Genomic DNA, 18,731 nt, shown 5'->3' on the forward strand with positions numbered 1-18,731 from the left:
GAAAAATAAAAAAAGTAGGGCTCCTTATTAAAAAATTATTAAGAATTTCAGGACAGCAACAGAAGCACATCAAGCCAGGCATAGGGCCCGTCCAAACATGGGACCTTGTGCAACTGCACAGGTTGTATACCCATGAAGCTGGCTCTAGTTTTAGTTATTGTTTTTACCAAGGTATTCCAGTCCCAGAGCTACCCAGACCCAAATGGAAAAGCACATACCACAACTCTCAAAACTCTCAGTTAACCCTGTCTTCCTACGGTAAGGACACAACTGAATTCTGCAACAAGGATCAGAAAATCCTGGGGTCTGCCAACATATTTGATAGATTGCAACTGCACTGGCTTCTGCGACATTTGTCACAGTCACTAATCCGTGCTTCTGTCACAACCTAAGGATGCCCAGGATATCAATGTCTGGGAATTCAAACATATTTTCTAAAAACACAAATTTATTTAAAAACAACAACAAAACAAGCATAAGTCACTAAAAAGAAGCTGAGTCCCCTGGATGAAAGTCTGCTCTTAATCTCTTTCTGGCTTTACCTTGAGTAGGTCTTGGGTGTATGCACATAGGTTCAGAGGTGCAGGTGAATTACCACAATAACTCTTTTCAGTTAGAGAAAAAATAGCAGAAACAGAAGAATCTGGTCATAGCCTAGCAGAAACTCCCTCATTTCACTAACAGTATGCTTTCTCCCTTTCTTATTATGCTAAGTTGAAGCAATGACTTCACTCTCCATGGAAGCTAAGTTTCTCTTTCCTGGATGCTTGGAATGGGCCTGGTGAAAAGCTATTGGAGGGTAACATCATGTCTAAAAAATGTATGTATGTATGAAGAAAGTAGAGATTTAAAGAGCTCAGACCAACATCAAAAGAATAACAGCAGTCCAAAGTGAAATGAATGTGGCCTCTTTTCCAATGACCTTAGGGACTTTATATATACTTAGCCTACTTCTTGAGTGGATAGACCAGTAGCTTGACAGATGCCTAGGATGTCTGTACAGGTTGAAACTTAATTCTGCCCTTTCTATACATCTTTGTCCCATTAAAGAAAAATATCTAATATAGAGAACCAGTTCACTCCTACAGCCAGAATTATACTTTGACACTAGACCAATTGCTATATCCTTGATTTAGGATTTTTTAAAAGATATCTATTGGCAAAGCTAATCTTTTATTTGGCTTAATAGGTTTGTACTGCTGCTCTGCATAAGGCCATTAGGGTCCATAAGTAGATGGAAATGTGTTTGAATCTCTATAATCATGCTTAGATTTCAAAAGTCTTCCATTTCACAGAGGTGATGTAGGCTCAGTCATCATTTTCAAGTGTTTTAACAAATGGTAATCAGCAGAGAAGGTCTTACTTTTTTTTTTTTTTAAAGTGACTGACCTTCACAATGGATGCACACATAAAACTCTGATTCATTTATTTTAAAATCATTCTCCCCTGCTGTAAATAGATAGCTACGATATATACATTAATATATGTGTGCACAATCGGCCTTAGCAATACTGCTGTGAAGTAGATGAGGATAGATGGTTTTCTATTTATTTGACAAATACACTATTACACAGATAGGTTAAGCGATTTGTCCTGTAAGGAAGGGTGGAGCTGGGGAAAAAAAAATCCTCCCACATCTGCTCTTACATGATACCACTATGGAATTGGGTATCCTTTATTGTTTTTGAGTGACTTGATCTAAATAATGGGTAATGTAATTTTCCTGAAAAAAATTTCACTATTTCTCTCATTCCCTCTTACTTTCTTCTTCTCTCTGCTTCTCCTCTGAGATTATTATAAACTATTGATAAATGTGGTTGCTCTAAATTTACACTTGCTCTTCATGGGCTTTGATGGGTTTCAGCTTCTAAAGAGAGCATAGGGGAGAAAAAAGCTTATTTCTGAAAGGTTTTAAAAGGATAGATAACGCTGGGACAGTTTATTTGAATTAATGTCACTATAAAGTGGATACTGGTACGAGTACTGTCTTGGACCCTTCTCTCGCAAGAGCTAGTCCAAAGGCTCTGAAGTGATACCACGGTAAGGAAGAGCTTTTTGGAGGCAGAACCTGCTCATCAACACTCTGCTCTTCTCCTGGGATATCAGACAAAAGCCAGAGCTTTCTGTGCACCTTCCTGTTGAACTGCTTTAACTTGGAACTATTCTCTACATTAGGGCTGTCCTCTCTGAGTCCCTGACCTTAGATGGTCTTTCTCTATTTTGGCACATATTTGCATATCAGTTACGGTGACATATTTGATAAATAATGGGCCTCACTGTTTTTTGGCCAGTGAAAAACTATTTTGCTATTATTTTAACTCTTTATTATCTCTTTTGTCGATTATTTGTGTGACTAAAAAGATTTCTTGTCTCTTGTCATGCTTCTGGTTACTGTTTCTCAATGTCATCTGGTAAATGCTTAGAAAATACAATTTTATTTTGATAAATTCTAAACAAAACATAATTATGAAGCAAAACCAACAGAGACAAGTATATAATGAATTTTGAAGCTAAATATAATAAATAGTTCTGAATTTTCTGCCACTCTGGCTCACTTAGAATGTAACATTGCTGACAAATTAGTTATTCATGCTGTTTTTTAAAAATCAGGGGCAAAATTATAAGTTTCAATTCTCCTAATAGGAGTTATAACCCCTGCAGCATGAAAGCACTTGAGTAATGTTTGCTATGTGAAACTGGCTTCGGTGATTTCTCCTGAAGGAAACTGCACTATCAAAACCTTCATCAAGGCTGCTTCTGTTTAAGACCCACTGCACTACGAATGTCCCTGTACCCGTCAGAACCTTGGCTGGCTGTCATCCCATCAAGCACCTCATCTGCAGTTGCCACTCAGACATGTAAAGCGTGTGTTTGGGGACGACGCGCGGTGGAATGAGAAGGGATACAGAGCTCTGTTGTACCACTACATTTATTGTAAGCAACCACTTACGCGGCAACTGCTTTGCTCTTTTATATTCTAGGCAACACACCGGTGAATATAATTCATAATGAACATATTCAACATTTTTTCCATCAGTTCAATACATTATTCATAAATATTAGAGATGGAAAGACCTGGAAGATTACTGAGTCCAAACCTCCTTTTTGTAACTCCCTTTCCCCTAACTGTTGATGGTAGCTCAAAAAATCCAAACCAAAACCAAAACAAAAAAAACCACCAACAAAACAAAATAAACCAAACAAACAAATAAAATACAAACACACAAGGAAAGCAACAAATTTACAAATTTTATAAGTAAAGTGAAAAGCTCCAAAGCTCGTGTTTGGTGGGGGTTGTTGGGGGCAGGATTTACACTGATGGAGCTCGCTGAAGACTAGGAGTATGGATGACTCTTTGCTTTGAAGACAGGCCAAGGGAGGGAAATATCAGTTTCCCCCTTTTAGATAACAATTCAAGGTAAAGCCCAAGAGGTAATACCAAGTTCTTGGCCAAGTGTTAACTATCCATCTCTACAGCCTGTTGTGGACTCAGGACTCAGGCACTCTTCTCTTCATTTAGAACTTGAGATATTAATGCTAATGATAAAAAGAAAATGTATAAATGAATAGAGAGTGAAAACTACTAGAGAATGCTCCCTGGGATTATCTGTACTATCAAGATAGGAAAACTTTGCAGATGCTACTGCCTCTCTAGAGGAATAAATGCTTGCATTTTAATATTCTCAGCAGCTGGTTCCTGTTGAATGCCATCAGGATGATTCAGCCACCCACCAGGAACACCAGTAACAGCAAGTGCACACACAGAAATCTGCAAAACTTTCTTCTCTTGATGCCAACACCATTACTCTGGCAAAGTCAAAATCCTTTATTGAATTACCAGTTCTACTAAATGTGACCTTGTTCCCCTCACAAATACCAGCTTATTCTCAAATAAATGGAACTTCTGGCTGATTAAAATGTAACATTCCTTCTGACTTGAGCACACCCTGCTGTCAGTCTCTCTTCTGCCATGTTCATGTGATCTACCTCTTTTTCATTTTCTTGCTATCCACTGAAACCTTGAAGGACTGGCAAGATCCATACATACTCAGAGTCCACTTTGTATGTTGCTCTGCTAACAGCTAAACCCATACGTTTAATGTTATATCTCTACCCTTACATGTCTCAAGTTATTTTATCATTTCCATTTTTTAGACATTTTCTATTTCCACAGAATGTGTTTGTATGTCTGGAAAAACAGAAATGTGTAGCTGAACTGCATTTACCATTGACCTCATTAATATAGAATTACCATGCCATATTCAAGCTAGATAAAAACGCTATACTTGCCCTCTTCTTCAAATTTAGACCAGATTACACACTAAAGGGAAGAAAATGCCAAAGATGACAGCTAGCTATCAAAAAGATCTCACTGTCTCATTTTCAGGTCTCCAAAGTAAAATCTAAGGACATTCAACACAGATTCAGGTGCTCTCAACAGCCATGAAAATATATGGCTGAAGAGGGAATCTATAAATGTAATGAATACACAATTGGCTTATAACAGATGCAACCAAAATTAAATTCGATATCTTGACCTGCTCTCCAAAGTGAAAGTTTCTAGTTTCGGCTACAGACAGAGGTGTAACAAGCTCATTAATCACATGAACCAGAAATATAAGCTGACACTTCTGGGGATGCTGCAAAGAGCAATCTTAAGCTGTTGGGGGTCTGTGGGGAACCTGAAAAATCATGTGGCTCTGACAGTCCACAGCAAGCAACACTATTGCATTTTACAATGTACGCGGGTCAGGCACTGGCCATAACCACCACAATTTTAAACTTCCAGGACAGGATTTAAGGATCTTTGTAGGGAAATAATAGGTCCAATATGGACCTTTATAAAAAGATTCAATATATTTTTATTAGGTTCCTGTTACACAAAAATCATTGTGTTCATTGCATGAGAAGACAATGAATTAGGTCAATCTATGACCTCGAGAAGTATATAAATGGGAAAGAATCAGAGGCAGGGGAATATTAATAAGTAATAGTAGCAATAACAATAACAACAATGATGAGTGATAACCTTGAGCTAGTCATTCTGCTAAGCACTTTATATACTACATTTCATGGAATTCTTATAGTATCCCAGGAAGGCAGATATCGTTTTTCTCTTTACAGACGTGGAAAGTGAGGCCCAGTAAAATTAAGTACATTGCCTAAAATTATGTAGACCTGTTCTTTACATTACAAATAAATACATAAATAGCTTGCATATAAAATGAAACATGGCAAGGCTCATTAAAAGATACAAAGTGTTGCAGAAATAAAGGAGGCAGAATGTGTTTCTATTTGGGAATACTAGGAGAAAAGGAACATGGATGGGAAAACGTGGTGTGCGCTTAGGAAACAAGGATTGTTCCAGTTTGTAATGTTATAAACCTGTTGAATCATCAATGTCTCATTAGAACTCATATTTTGATAAGATAGTAAAATATACCAATCTGTACAGAAATATTTCTACAAAGAAATACTTCTTTCCAAAAGATCTTCTGACTACAATTTCTCAAAACTTTTCTTGTTATTTATTTTTTGGTGGGGATAGAGGGAGAAAAAAAGTGAGATACAAGGCTATGGAGGTCTGGGCAGCAGTGTTAACTCCAGAGTCTCTAGGGAGTACAATGCATTTGGGTGCATTTTCCTTCATTCCTCAGAATGCCTTATCCTCATCACACATATTTGTCCCTGCCACATCCGAGGTGAGGTTACTGGCATAGAAATAGAAACCCTGAGGGTCTGGTTTCTTCCACTTCTTCAAAGTGGGATATCACTTGCTTTTTATTTTTATAAATTAGTTTTAGTGGTCAGCCTTTTGGCATAGGAGTACATCAAGAAAACGTGAGTTAGAAAACTTGAGTTCTGGTCCCAGTTTTGCCTTGCTCATCTTGAAAGCATTTTATCTCTTCTCTGTGTTTAAGTTTTCTTATTGGCAAAATGAGTAGTTTAAGCCTGAATATCATTTCTTAATCTGTTGGACAACCCCCTCACCAAATTTTTTTTGATAAAAATAAAACCTTGTTTTAATGTAGATCCTTCTATTCTTCTCTATTTAAAATTCCTGGTTCACAGAATGCAATATATAGTACCATTAGTCCAGATAATTTTGTAGAGCTTTACTTTCTCTATTTTGTTAAGTTTTTCTTGTAAATTTTGTTTTCCAAATATAAAACATTGTAATATATATGTATTTTCAAATTCTACATGGTCCTCGAGCAGATATTCCAATATTCCATTCTGAAGAGTTGGTTAACCCACTCACCCATATTGAGATATCTAAAGCTCCTTCAAGCTCCAAGATACAGTGATTATGATGCTCTGATGCTGACATTTGCTTTGTCAACGCTTAAAGCAGAGCTTTTAAACTTCAAACAATAGCATAACAAGTTGCTATAACAATTACACTTACATAAATCTTTAAGCAGATGTGCATAACAGCTCTTTACAGCTACTATCACACTGGACAACCAAAGCTTATGATGTTGTTATAAATCCTCGCAACAGTAAATTCTACAGTTAATTATATCCTATAGGAAAAAGTACTGTCCATATTTAGAATTGATTGACTCTTATTTTCCATATCTGTTAATTTTGCACCCAGCTATAGGGCTTTAAATAGCTCCCATAACTTTAATCATTAGCCCCCACTCAGTCATGACTTCTATGTCTCACCCTTCTGACCTTGCCCACTGAGTTCACTCTTACTGATGTAATCAAACATGTTTCACTGTAGTTGCATTTGTCACAGTGCTCATTAGAATTATCATCATTCCTACAGCACCTCAGTTCAATGAAATTGTGTGCCTATGCAATTTGTTGTTATTTTAAGTTCTTCAGCTGGAATTTTAAAAATCTAGATGGACAATTTTATTTTATCTGATCAATAAATATATATCCAGTTAAGTGCCTCTGAAAAATTGGTAAGAAAATTATTTATTAGAGCAAAGTCTTAAGTCTAGAGAGATTTTTGTAAACTTGGACAGCAGCATTTCACTGACCTTGAATCCACAGGTTCAAAATTTATTAGTGTCAAGTTAGTCTTTTAAAGCAATCCATTAAAGCAATAAGTATAAAATATATATGGTTTACATTTATGTATGTGTTGAATTTAATAAATTAGTCAGGAGTCAAGGTATTTTTAAAGAAATATTAAATCTGTTCTATATTGAGCAATTAACTGACTTTCTAACTTAAAATATTCTTTTGCTATAGTTAAAACCTTTTTTCTTTTTAAAACAAACAGAGTACACAAACTGTAAGGTGGCAATGTAGTTCACTGCGACAATCTATATATTCCTTAACATTTGTTCTTTTTATGGTCATGGTATGTAGAAACAAATAAATGTATAATAGTTTAAGTCCAGGAGTTTTTGCCTGACTAAATTCTAAACACATAGCTTAAATAAAGGGTTGAAAGCCTGGCATCTCATCATTACTGTTTATATGGTATAAGGTTTGCAGTGCCACCTTATAAAATATATAGTTGTTTATTTTCATGTTCAATAAGTAGTGTGGGGTTTCAGACTGAGAATGGATTACAGATTGTTCTCTCCTGGTTATTTTTGGCTTTAAGTATATTGATCATTTTATCATTTTCTTGTTTTAAACTACTTTAAACACAGCACAAATGTTATTCTCATCATGCCAGAAATGGGTTTGGAATTGATTCTGAGTTTCCATCAATTTTACTCTTTGCTCTTTGTGAGAAGTTTTTCACTGCTTAAATTCGAAAGGATAGTTTTGTTTAAAAGATATCACAGTACAACATTTAGAGAACCTTAGCTGCCCAGAAAAACTCAGATTTTCTGCTTTACAAAAGAATAAAAATCATCGAATTTATTACCCTGGAATTTATTGAAATCAGTGAAGAATATTCATACAAATACAGTTTCACGAACTTCCTCTCTCTCTTTCTTCATGTAAGTGTTTGACAAAAGCATGTATCTTCTGAGAAGCCGGCCTGATTGGTCCAGGTTGGCACTGTTTCAGTGTTTGGCCTACGGCGGCTGCTTAGGAATAATTTCGTCTCATCCTCTCTATTTTCCTGGACTGTATCAAACTCAGACACGTGGTATGCAAAGGAAATCCAAGTCTTTTAAAAATGCTATTTCTTTTGGTACTAAAGCCAAGACCAGTTCTACTTTGGCCAAATGATCTTATCAAGATTTAACAAGAGATATTCAGTAATATCTCCAATCTGTGAGAAGACATTCCACTAAGGAAGATAATTTATTACATACAGTGTACATATATTTCTCCACTTGGTACCAGGAAGAGACATGATCAAACTTATTCTATTGGTACTGAAAACAATGTAACACTGACAAAAATTTTGTGGCAATTATTCATTTCAATTAATTTAAAAAGAAATAAACAAGTAGCTCTTCCCCCATTAAAACAGATACTGGAAATCTATTTTCAGTTATTGCTGAAAATATTTTGGCTTCCACAAAGGCACCTTACTAACACACCTACTTTGCCCTCCACTGCGCTGTCACAATTCAGAACTTGTAACATTTTATTCAGGTACTCTAGACTAATTAGATGAAACAACTGCATTACAGTATTAAGATGCTTTTGCAGAATCAAATGAAAGGAGATCTGCACAGTTCAGATAGCTTGGAAGATTTGCAATGAATATCACCAAAATCCTGCATGTGCAATATATTTTTCTACATTTACAAATTAGCTAATGAATAAGTGTATTCCACAATAATGGCTAGGATTTAATTTCACACTTAAGAATATCAACAAACACAGAGAGATTTAGATAGGTAAACTCCATTTCCCTTCCCACCCCACCCTAGTGCTCCCCTGCGCTGTTTGCATTTCAGAACAAATGCTTCATGTCTCTTGAAAAGCGCCAGGAAATCTCTTCTCTAGCTATGCAGGCCTCAGTTTTATGTGTGTAGTATGACACACCTTAAAAGAGAGAGCCCCACAAACTAGAGTGGGACGTTAATTTAAATACAGACTTAAGGAGAAGAGCTCCATCTACTGAATCAGTTAGATCATAGTGTGTACCCTATAGTTATCCCATTCACTACTTTCAACCACTTAGAGGCTCTGGAGAGAACAGAAAAGTTATAGACCTGAGCAACCATGAAAAACAGCATTGAGCCTAATGCCATTTGGGATATTTCTCAGATACCCTGAGCCCCTTTCCTTTGCCCCTCCAATTTTCAAAGCTTTCCATGTTGCAATATAAAATAAAAATGGGTGTTTTGCTATATGAACCATCCCTTGGAAGTAGAAAGTCATTGGTTTTTGAAGGAAATGTCTCAGACAGTTGAAGAGAAAGCTACAGAAGGAAAATCTCTAGCTGGCAGGTTGGGCAGCCTAGGTAAGAAGGGAAAAGAAGAGTAGCCTACTTACTCCTCCTGCCTTGCACCATTGCTGGGGAAGCCTGCAGCCACCCAGGATCAGCTCTTCTGGCCTCTCCCCGGCTGCACAGTATTGTTGTGGCATTGGGAATTTGCTGTGGCTTCGTAAGATTATGGGGATGTGCTTCAGCAAGCCAAAAAAGTCACAAACAAAATTCAAGAGGAAAAAAAAAAGTATAAAAACAGCTGATCTTACTGGAGAAGCTCTTGGCATTTTCCTACATATGCCACAATTTTCTTTGGTATTTCCTGGTTCTGTGATCAGAAAAATTATCATATCATATTTATTATTGTTGTTTTTTTCAGGGTTGCTGGTGGTGACGGGTGGTACAGTGAGGGCAAACAGATGGATCAAGGAGAAGCAAAGTAAAGATTACTTCTCCCACTTGTTTGAAAGCTTTCCAAGAGATTGCAGGTTAAAAAATCTCTTCTTCAGAATACTGAAGATGTATAGATATCACATATAGGGAAAGATGGCCATACTCGTTCTAGATTGGGAAAGAAAAAAACTTCTAACACAGTAACAGATGCGGAACAAAGCAAATTGTATCAGAAAAAACTTAAACGTTTACATAGCTGCATAAAATTCAGCAGCATGTAAGACTTATAAAAATACTTCATAAATTAAGATAAAATACTTGAATATAAATAGGTGTTAAGTATATATATAATTGGATGAAAGCAATAGTTCAGTGAATTTTTTATTACAGAAAAATAAAATATAATGAATTAACAAAAGTTTTACAGTAATGCTAACCTTTTCTCTTGTAGGTTAAAATAGAATTAATGTAACTGTAAAGTGGATTCATGTTTCCCTGTGGGTGTGAATGTATATATATACCTGCCCAGGTATTACTGACTGACACTGAAAGGTGATATGTTGCAAAGAAATTCAAACTTTGAGAATTATTTTAAATTGGGTATTTAAAATATCAGTATTAACCTGGCAGGTTTCTTTCTTTTTCTTTCTTTCTTTTTAACACATTTAATTTTCAGGGTCTGTTTTAAAGCACGAAAAGAAAAACAGATTAGAAAAGCATTGCACATCAATAAGTATTTTGTAAAATAATCCATTTGCATTTATTAGAATATTCAGTTCTCAAAAAACGGCTAATTGGATTTTCTTCAAGCCTTTTCAAGACAAGTTCAGTTCTGTGTCAAGGATAACTATGAGAAATTTCACCTCAAAAGGTAATTTGTTTGGGTAGTTATAAAAGCCTGAAAAACAAGATTATCTCCACCATAACTATAACAAAACAGCTAATGAGTAAGTATATTCTGGTAAGAATCGATAAGAATGGCAAAGCCTGAGAGGGTCATCGCAGACTTGAGAAAGGTAACCAAGTGAGGAAACATCAAACAGAGTTAAAGCATTCTGAAAAACGGAAAGTGTTAATAATCACTGACAGGAAAGAATATTCTTCGATAGCGATGACAACAACAAAACAAAACAAAACAAAACAACTAAAACAACTGGAAATACATATCTCCAGAGGCAAACTATGACTACTTATTAAGCAAGAGGAGAACCTGCTTCTTTGTCATTCCCTTTGGAAGCCTAGCTTTAAAAAAAAAAAAAAAAAAGGTTGCACAAAAGATACATGTGTTCCTTTTCTGGTATTATTACAGGCCCACCTAGATTTAGCTTTCGATTCCAGATGAGATCAGGCATGTTCAGACTAGCACATCTTTGCTCTGTAAGCACAGAGCTGCTATCATTTCACTGGCAAATTCTCGTATCCCCAAATTTATGCACAATAGACACCCTTTAAAATCTGCAAATTTTCTATTTCAGTGAAATATCTGATTGAGTTAATTTTTTTCTTAATTTACGCTGCTCGTATTAAGCCGAAAAGTTAAGGCAGGCAACTCCTATAAAAAAGGAAAGTTGAATGGTACTTACCCTAAGTGTAATGTGCAAGCCTTAATGGGGCAATTTACTTTTGCTCTATGATATTTAGAAAGGTGTCCAGGTCTAAACTCAGCTCTCGCCTTTTTCCCTTCTGGAAAACTGAGTAGACTCACAGAAGGTGCCTCTGCGAAAGATCATACAAATCAACAGCCTTACCTGTGGCCATTCAGAAGACTGCACTTTGGTGTGTGTTTAAAACTATGAATAAAGTCAGATACAGCGCATGCTCAGCAGGCAATTTAAAAATATTTATAACATTGTTGTTTCAAAAACAAATTTCCTCAAACAAAGCAAAACTCACATTTTTTTATCCATGCCAAGTTTAACGTTCTGAGACAAAGCTGTTTTGGAGTTTTCCGCTGAAGGAAAAAAGGCTTTTAAAATTTTTTGTTGAACGAAAAATAGTTCTCTCTTCCCTTTTGGGTACGCTTAAAGGGGTGGAATAAATTTTTCTCCAAGTTTCAACAAAATTCACCTCTGGCTATGATAAGGCGTTACAAATTTAAGATCTGTAAAAAATAATTTTAGAGAAACTAACAAGAAACTAAAAACTATGGGTTTAAAGAATGTAATGGTCATCTGAACTTTCAAGGCAGTCTTGCATGTAACTATACAAAAATTATATCCTGATACAAACAGGATATATTATATATAGATAAGAATAATGTGTATACAACCATATGCATACCTAGAGAAGTTTTATTTTTCTTTTGCTAACTAAAATCAGAACTCTTTAAAGCCGAAAAAGAAATACAACAAAAATTTAGGAGAAACCCAGTAATAACATCGGCACAATTCATCTGTTTTTCATAGCAAGCGTGGAAAAGAAGGCAATCATACCAATTGATTAAATTTTGAGATATATAAAATAAAAAATTGATAAAAGAAGGTTTTTAAAGTATGAATTGCAGTAGAAATGCCTGTTTCGTTCCTGGTTGAAAATTTCTTTCTCTTCCTTGAATATCCCTAAGCATTCCATTTTACCATCTATCACCAAACCCTGAACAGCTCACAGATCTCACAGATCTTATTTAAATCTCTTACTTAATTCTTAAGTCTCTGAATGAATTTCAGCTCCTGCTCTACTTTCCAAGGGTGCTCAGCTGGCCTCACAAAAGCTCCACAGACACATCGTTCACTATCTCTGATGCTTTCAAGCTTAACAGAGGATGCCAAAAAAAAAAAAAAAAAAAAAATCAACGATTAAAAAAAGTTTATTAAAGTGAAACTAGGAGTGCAAATTTGAAGAAGTTGCTTCTACTTTTATTTCTCTCTCAACTCAGCACAGGTGTTTCCTAACTTATACTGCTGTGCATGCTGATGAAGGGGAGGGTTAAACTAAGGTGAGGGAGTGGGCCAAGGGCAGACCAACAAGCATGTAGGATCTCCAGCCTCATGTGTTAATGGATGCGTTTAAAAATGGACCCCCCAAAAAGCCTAGAATGAGGTTTCTTTTTGGCAAATAATTAAACCAGTATACTGAAATAATTAAAGCTTTGTCTTTAAATAAAGCATCAGATCAACAGAACAAAAACAAAGATAAAAATTGCACACACATATGCATGTGCGCACACACGCTCTGACACACACAGATACGCAAAACTAGTGGGTGAGGGGAGAAGGAAATTAAATAAAAGAAAACAAACAGAGTCCTAACAGGCCATTCTCCGAAAAGGAATCTAAATAAAAAGTCATATGATATCTGATAGTGCAGGACACGTCGCCAAGAACTGGAGCGGATTGCCTACAGGAAGAAAGGGCCAGTGTATTCCAGCTCAAAGAGCTTTTCTTTCCTCCTCCTCTATTTTTTTTCCCTTTTCTCCTCGACTGTGAATGTGTTACTCTCAGGTCAGATCCACGAAGAATCCCAGAATGACAGCTATCACCTGTCACGGTACTCTTGGCGGCACAACTAGCTGATAGGAGCTGCCTGAGTTGGGATCAAGAAGAGCTAGTGCAGCTTTCAGTAACAGCCTGTTATCCCAGTCCCTCTGCCCCTTTCAAAGACCCCCTTGGTCACATCAAAAACAGACCAAAAAGAAAAAGAAAAAAGAAAAAAAAGGGGGGGTACCAAATGAAATATTAAAAATGCAGGGACAACAGCCCACAGCAACAAAAGAATTCAGGGAGAAAAAATAAAACACAAGCAAAAAGGAAAAAAGCAAAACCAAAACAACTCTTGTCTTCAATATAAAACTTTTTAAAGACTGAGTTTCTCTTATTTGGATGACATTCTTTTTAAAAGTATTTTTCTCCTTAAGCACTATTAAAAGCATTAAAAAATTCTACAAAAACACAGAAAAGTCTGAAAGCAATTCAAGAATATTCCTAAAGAAAACATGTAAGTGTAAGAAGTGAGTTACCCTGGAAAATTCTGGATTTGCCAAAAGTTCCCCTACTTCTAATATCTTTCAGTGAGTTCAAGTGCTAACACTGGCCACCTAGTACTTGTTTTTTATCTGAGGATCATTACTGAGGCAACACATACATAGTAAGGTTTACCGAAAAGACTCCTTGTTATCAAGTTACTTCAAACATAAGGCACTCACACCTCCCAGCCAGGAGGGTTTTTTGATGAAGCATCACACTCTGCCCTGATATGTATTACACCCTTAAGAAGCAGTTACATAAATGCATTCTATAATTATGGAAAATGTATATATCTATATTTTCCCCTACATTTTCCCTCCCCAGGGATATGAATAGATTTTATTTTCAGTTAATAGAAAAAAAAAAGAAAAGAGTTTCTGATTCTTGAAACAACTGTTGTAGCTGTTTTCTACTTAGCAAAACAGTTATCTGTAGTTAGGAACGGTACATAATATATATTTAAGGATTTTTGTAGAGCTTGAGAATTGTTCCCCTTGTTTAGTTTTGTGTCTATAATGTACCTTAAAAAGATTTCTAAGTGACAATCAACATATAAATGCATTAAGAGGAGAACTTTCAGAAAGAAAACATTATCTTGGGTTTACAAATCCAGGATATTAGCATAAAGATATAAATGTACAGCATATATAAAAGATAAAATTGTTTACTACATTTTACACATACAGCTCACATCTGATTTCTTTTTTCTTTTGTTGGAGCATTAATTTGAAAATGATAAGCATTCTGAAATGTTTGCTACAACACAAATTCATGGTAAAAATATACATGCATAGGCAAAAATTGAAATGGAGAACACAAAGCTACGTGGCAATCAGAATCGTTGACAAAATCTCCATCTAGACTATATTTTGCTCGAACTAGTGTATCATAGAAGGGGCAAGAAATCTCTCTGGGGGTTTTGTCATTTACATAATTAGAAACAAAAATAAAATACAAATATCTGCTCCCTTACTACCTTTTCTTAATAACTGACAAGTGACACAAGTGGTACCTTTTAAACAGATGGATGCAAAAACTTGTGAGATCGAATGAACTGATGTACCCCATTGGTATTTTGGGAACCCAAATTCCATAATTAACTTTTTACCCAAGTGGCAAAAGTAGAAGATGTTCTAGTCACCAAATTGATTATTTGATGGACTTTTGTTCTTTCTTCCACAAGATTTTGGCGACCCAGAAAGGGTAAAGACATGATAAGAGAAGATGCATCCTGAACAACTTTTATTGTGAGTAGAAAAAAAATAGCATAAAGTGAGCATAAGAACAGTTGGATTTGGAAAGATTAAAAGAGGAGAAAAGAGCAACATATGCAACTTAATTAGTCTTTTTCTTTTTAATTTTTTCATGTACATATATGTATATATTGGGATGATGGGGAGAAAAGATAACTGGATTTCTTTTGAATGTCTTTGTGTCTTTATAGAGTGAATGTTCTGTTCCTGTCTCTTTCTTTTTAGGCGAAAAACTAATAAAAATAGAAAAACATATATCAGACATTAAGCTCACTCCCCCCCCCCCCCCTTCCCTTTGTAAAGAACTCTTTGTTCTCTAGTGAAAATGCTGAAAAATCCCCGGGCAGCTACTCCCTGAAACAAGTGCAAAACACTTAGAGGCTTTTGGGCTGGCTGGGAGCCAGAAACCCTCCCGCTGTCTGGTTAGAAGAGGAAAAAAAGAAGAGAGAGGGAGAGGGAGAGAGGGGAAGAGGGATGGGGGGGCAGAGAGAGAGGAAGAGAGAGAGGAAGAGAGAGGAAAAGAGAAGGGAGAGAGAGAGAGAGGGAGAGAGGGAGAGAGAGAGAGAGAGAGAAATTGGAGCTTCCTTTAATAGACATAGGAAGCAGCGTTTTTTTCTTTCTTTTTTTTCAAAACTGGCGGTCAAGCGTTAAGTAACTCCCGTCTAAATCCACCTGCTAGAAATGAACTTGGGTAACCCCCCAGGGGTGCACAAAGACAGGGAAGACAGTAACATACTCCATACTCTTTCCCACCCCCCGTTGTACTGCTTCCATTCTTTCTGCTCTCATACACAAATGCCCACAGCTTCTCACGCCGCCCCTCTTACCCCCCAACAACAAACACAGCAAAATACATGCTCCCTCGGTCTCCTAAAAAAAAAAGGCTTTTCCATCTCGGTTGCGACACAGTGATAAGGGGTAGCGAACATCTCATACCTGGTGTGAATGCTAATCAGTCAGGAGTTCTCCTTTTCCCAAGACAGGGAACTGTTTCCTTCCAAATTTATTAGAACCTCCTCCACTGCCTCTTTGAAAAACCTTCTTTGTCACCCTCTCCCAAGTCCCGATACTTCTTTAAAAAAAAAATGGCTTCGGAGCTCCTTCTATTCTTGATATTGATTCTCTCTCTCTCCCCCCACCCCTCCTCCTCTCTCCTGTCTGTGTCTCTTCTGAGTGGTCTATTGATAAGTCCCTGGAGGCACTGGGTCAGCCTGCCCGTAGGAAACCAGACACAATGCACAAATCTCCGAGTGCCATTCTGCCATCAGCAAGCAGACCACGTTTAGGAGAGAGAGAGAGGAAAAAAAAACAGTAGAGCAAGAGACAGAGAGAGAGAGAGAGAGAGAGAGAGACACCAACCGAGGGAGGGAGAGAGAGACTGAGAGAGAGGAAGAGAGAGGGGGAAGAGAGAGGGGGGGGAGAGAGAGAGAGAGAGAGGGAGAGAGAGGAGAGACGGAGAGAGAGAGTGTGTGAGAAAAAGACTGATTGGAACAGGAGGGAGAGAGAGAGAAAAGGAAAAGGAGAGAGAGCGCGAGAGGGAGAGCGGCACTGCCAGTCAGGTTAATCATCCCTACTTTAATTAGCTGTTCGGCTTAGACATAAAACAATTGAATTTGAATGATCTGTCAGCAGGCTCGGCTGAACCAAAGGGGAAAAGCGAATATTACAAAAAGACTGTTGGTGTGTTCTGATAAGCAATACTGCTCGTACTGACAAATCCTCAAAGGGGGAACTATTAAAACTTACAACTAAACAAAAAGTGCAAATACAAATGGCACTAGATAGAGGTCTTTAAAAAATGGAGTTTTCTCCTCTAGTTTTATGAACCATAGATATTTATGTGCAGGTGCCAACATATTAGGGGTTTTCGTGTAATGTGTGAAAGTTTATTAACGATGGTCTAGGAGTGTAGCAGACAGATGCTGCAGAGAACAAGACAGGTACAGTCAGATGCCGAATCTAGATCTTGGAGGGAGATGGATGCTGGAAGAAGAGGCACCGTGGCAAGAGATCAGCACAGACAAAGTCAGTGGGCAGATAGGCAGACAGATTTTAGGCACAGCACGATCTCATCTAAAAAGGCAAAAGTTCTGATGCAATATTAGGTACAAAACAATCCATCCATCCTCCTCTCCCGGGTGCACTCCAAGGTACAGTTAAAATGGATTAATCTTTGTGACAAACAGAGCTGGCAAGGCAGACACTGAAGGCGATTTGCAGACCCAGAGAATACAGAGCTAGAAAAAGCCCCAGAGATCAATCTCTCCCCCTCCCAATTTAGTAGAGAGGAAACTGAGGCCCAGAGTCGACACTAGACACTAGGACTCCAGGAGCCCACCAGGCCAGTGCTCTTTCCACCACACCAGCTAACCTAGAGTATTCTTTGAAGATCTGGCCCAACAGGTATGAAAATCACCCTTGCCTCCCAAATAAGATTACTCCACCTATACAGTTAGTGCACAAACCTCCGATTTCTCAAAATGTTTAAATAGCCAAATGGAAATATAATTACATATATAAATACATTTCCACTTTATATATATGTGTGTTTATGTATATATATATATATATAGAGAGAGAGAGAGAGAGAGACCATTTTGAATGCTAGGAACAAGGGATTTAAGTCTTTAATTCATTCTAGGAGAAAAGCAGAAAAATATAATATTGTAGAGGCTTCGTCTCAGCAAGATATAACTTGTGTCACATTTTCAAGCTAATGAAGGCTAGTAGTTTGATCTACGAAGACCTCACCCTGAATTTACAATTCGCTCTATGAACATCACCTGCTATATATCACCACGTGAGAAGATGTGGTTTTTCTCATACACCTCGTTTCTAAAATATAGGCACATTGTGGGTGAAAGAGATTGAGTCTTCCAGCATACTATGTAGTTTTAAAGCACTGATGAGATTTTCCACCTGGAGAATTAGGTATGTACAACCTTTCCAATATATTTCAATTGAAAATGAGCTACTAAAAAGGGGAAACTATATTTTCCGCCCATGAAAGTGATGGTATCTTTTTCGGGACACATATGATCATGTTCACTAAGGATTCCCTTTTGACAATGGGTAATTGAAGGTCCAGTTTTTAAATGGTGAAAGAGGTGCTTATGAAGAGAACAGTGCCATCAGATGTTACTGGAGAGATTAAGTTTCTTGCCCTAAAACAAGACTCAGGATGTGTATGAAACCGAAAACTATCTCTCAGTCTTGCTTCAGCAACAACATTGCTACTTAAGGAGAAAGAAGAAAACCGAAAGAAATGTCAGGCACGTGGGAGCCCACTCAAAGACAAGTAATCTGAGAGAAGTCATAGCCAGAGTAATTTAGTTTATTTGCACACCAACCTCTTTAACAATGGCTGCTATGCCATGCCTAAAACACACGGCCTACAGTTGACTGATTTAGAAAGGGGGAAGGAATCAGTGATTTTGATAATGGCAGATCCTTTGGCAAGCCCCAAAATACCTGATAGGCCAGAGCCCAGAAGAAAGCAGTGGAGTGCTTAGTAAATGTCTGTTGGTGAACTGAGAAAAAAGAACAAGAGCTTTGGAGCAAACACATATTTATATATAACACTGCAAAAGTCACAGCTACTCTGAAAGCCTCAGTTTTCCTTTCTGTAAAAGGTGATGATATTGGTCCCATAGAGTTGTCTTAAGGATGACATGAGGAAACATATATAAAGTATACAGCTAGTCATTACATGGTAGTTATTATGGAGGAAGGTGTGTAAACAAAAGTGTATATTATGGATGTGCTGAGTGTGTTATATTCAAAGCATGTAGGTTCGAGACATGAAAGCATATA

The 18,731-nt window shown here is 37.1% G+C and overlaps 1 protein-coding gene across 50 annotated transcripts in view; it reads right to left on the reverse strand.

Moving 5' to 3' along the window:
- Window positions 1-18,731, reverse strand: part of ZBTB20 (zinc finger and BTB domain containing 20) — an 838,196-nt gene that overhangs the window by 124,366 nt on the left and 695,099 nt on the right. For 2 of the 50 annotated variants that reach the window (XM_055381723.2, XM_063704073.1), the window contains exon 1: window positions 15,855-17,247. The exons of the other annotated variants lie outside the window; for them this stretch is intronic. The gene's annotated coding sequence lies outside the window, so the exon portion shown is untranslated. Of the gene's footprint in view, window positions 1-15,854; window positions 17,248-18,731 lie in introns of those variants that run through there. 50 annotated transcript variants of the gene reach the window in all.

Source organism: Gorilla gorilla, chromosome 2 (assembly GCF_029281585.2).
Source record: "Gorilla gorilla gorilla isolate KB3781 chromosome 2, NHGRI_mGorGor1-v2.1_pri, whole genome shotgun sequence".
NCBI lineage: Eukaryota > Metazoa > Chordata > Mammalia > Primates > Hominidae > Gorilla > Gorilla gorilla.